Below are 2,608 nucleotides of genomic sequence, written 5' to 3' on the forward strand. Positions count from 1 at the left end.
ATTGAGAGAAAACTATTGGATTTGTCATGGACATGGTCACACTACTGCTACATGCAGAAGGAACAATGGAAACATGAACAATGGACCTTGGAGAGCACCTAGATTGGTTTGCTATCACTGCAACAAACCAGGTCACATTGCAAGATTCTATAGATGTAGAAAGAGTATATCTGATGATATACCAGTCACTCAGGAAGGAGAAATTGATGTTGAAACAGTTCAAGTGGACATGAACAAAACCTGGAGGAAGAAACCAACAATGTTGGAAGAGGAACTGGTTTCTGCACCTAGTGTGGAAATGTTAGAACCAGCAAACTCAGCTCCAAAGAGGCTTAGGGGGAGCAAACAATGAAATGTTTTTGAACCCCCGATTACACCGATTAAAGACCTTAACCAGTATGTGATACCTATTGCTTGGAAGAAGACCAGAAATGGTAAAAAAGGAAAATTAGGGTTTACGCCCTAATAGAGGAGCATTAATGGTGGTAGGTGAGGGACATGTATAAAAGCATATTTCAAATCATTTCTCACTATCTATTTTCGAGCGAAGAAAAGGTGATTTGAGCTAAGATTTCAAGAAATTGACAAGTCTTGAAGGAGATTCAAATTCAGTTTGCAAACGTCATGGAGAACACAAAGCAATGATTTGGCAACCGACGGAGAGTGGAGTGAAGCAGAATCAGGAAGCCCTAAATTCACATTTTAAAGGTATTTTTTGTGTTCTTGAAATACTTTACAATGGCTTCCGCATCTCATACCAGTTCTAGTACATCCATTGAGTTGGAAAGTTTCATTCAAAGGAAGTCAAAGTATAGTGCCTTATCACAAGTTCCGGTTGGAGTAATAGTAGAAGAGAGAATTTCTGACTATATTGATTGCAAAATAGAAGACCTAGGGTCTTTAGCTATTCACACCCAGTTAGGTTTATTTTGCAGCAAGGACAAGAAAATCAAACCGGAATACAGTATCTTAGAAAAGAAGAAACTCCATAATGCTATATACTTTCTAGAGGACTTTACGGAAGATCATATTAGGATCATTTTTAGTAGAGTCCATGGTGACAAGATGTACCTGGAGAGGACGCATGATATCACGCCACAAGCAATTCATGCAGTCACTAGTTTCTGCAACATAGGGGAAGTGCCAACCCTAAGAACGGTAAGCAAAACGGAAATGGCTAAGCTCACTGGTTCAACAAGTGACTCACAAGGTATGATAGTTAATCCTATCAAGGATGATCTGGTGAAGTACACCTACATGGTGATAGGCTATAGAACATTCTCAGCTAGTAGGATTAATTATGTATCTACTGCAGTGGTAAATGTCGCTGATCAGATGATTAAAGAGGATGCATCATTTGACCTATGCACCAGTATGCAGAGGCAACTCTTGTCTAATCTGAAGTCAATTAAACAGGATAATGCACTGAGATTCAAGTTCAGACAACTATTGGTTGGGTTGTTCTTCTATTTCCAAGGCTTCTTTCCTAGAGTAGGAGATGTCCAGTGGTCTCCTGATCAACCAGTAACCAAGCAGATCAAGGAAAGAATTCAAGCTATTGGAACTGGTTACTCTGATGTGCTGAAAAAGTATTTTGATGAGTTCAAAGGAAGATGAGTCAAAGGGTGAGGATCTCAGGTGACATCGTTAAGAAATATGAAGATGACATCTATTTCACCATCCAAGTGGACAAATGCCTAATGGAGGCTATTGAGCCTAGAATGGAAGAAGTGGAGCCAATGGGCTATGAGGTGATGTATGATATGTTGGAAGGGTATGCCTCAACCCTTATTGCCTCGCCTCTTGATCCTAAGGCTAAGAGGACTGGAACCTATCTAGAGAGGATTGCACCGGCCGAGGAACCCTCTGTTAAGAAAGGAAAAGAACCGGCAGCAAAGAAAGCGAAGGCAGTGCCTACAGCATTGGCACCAGCTACTACTACAACTCCAAGAGTGACCAAGCGGTCACCTGCAAAGAATAAACCGGAAGTGGCACCGAAAAAAGTCTTTGAAAGAAAAAGAAAGACTAAGTCAAATGAACTGGACTCTGAAGAGACTGAGTCTGATGAAATGACAAAGAAGGCCAGAAAGACAAAGAAGATGAAGAAGAATGAACCGGTAGCATCCACAACAGTATATATTGATATCTCCTCATACAAACCTTTGACACATTATCAAAGGACAATAAAGAATATTAGGAGAAAATTACTGCATGATTTAGTAGATTATTATGATTATTTTAATAGTGAGGAGAAAGATGAAGTACTATAGGAAATTATTATTTATTTGTGTAAAAATGATCGGTCGCCATCAGAGATTAAATCTCAGACATCGGATTCATTATATAAGGCATTATATAATAAATGGTGCATTTCCATAGAAAAAGAACAGGAGATTAGGGAGAAAGTCTTTGCATAAAACTTCCCTAACCTCTCAAACTCGGAATTATTTGATGTTTTGGACCAAAATAAAGGACTCTTCTTCACAAGGAGAAGAAGACTTTGGCTGTTAGAGGGGAGAATTGATCATGTTGAAAAAGACACTCATTAGCATATGGATTATGCTATCAATTCTCACAAAGCACGTATGGCCAACCTGCAAGCGAAAAA

This window comes from Cryptomeria japonica, chromosome 8 (assembly GCF_030272615.1).
Source record: "Cryptomeria japonica chromosome 8, Sugi_1.0, whole genome shotgun sequence".
In the NCBI taxonomy this organism is placed as follows: domain Eukaryota; kingdom Viridiplantae; phylum Streptophyta; class Pinopsida; order Cupressales; family Cupressaceae; genus Cryptomeria; species Cryptomeria japonica.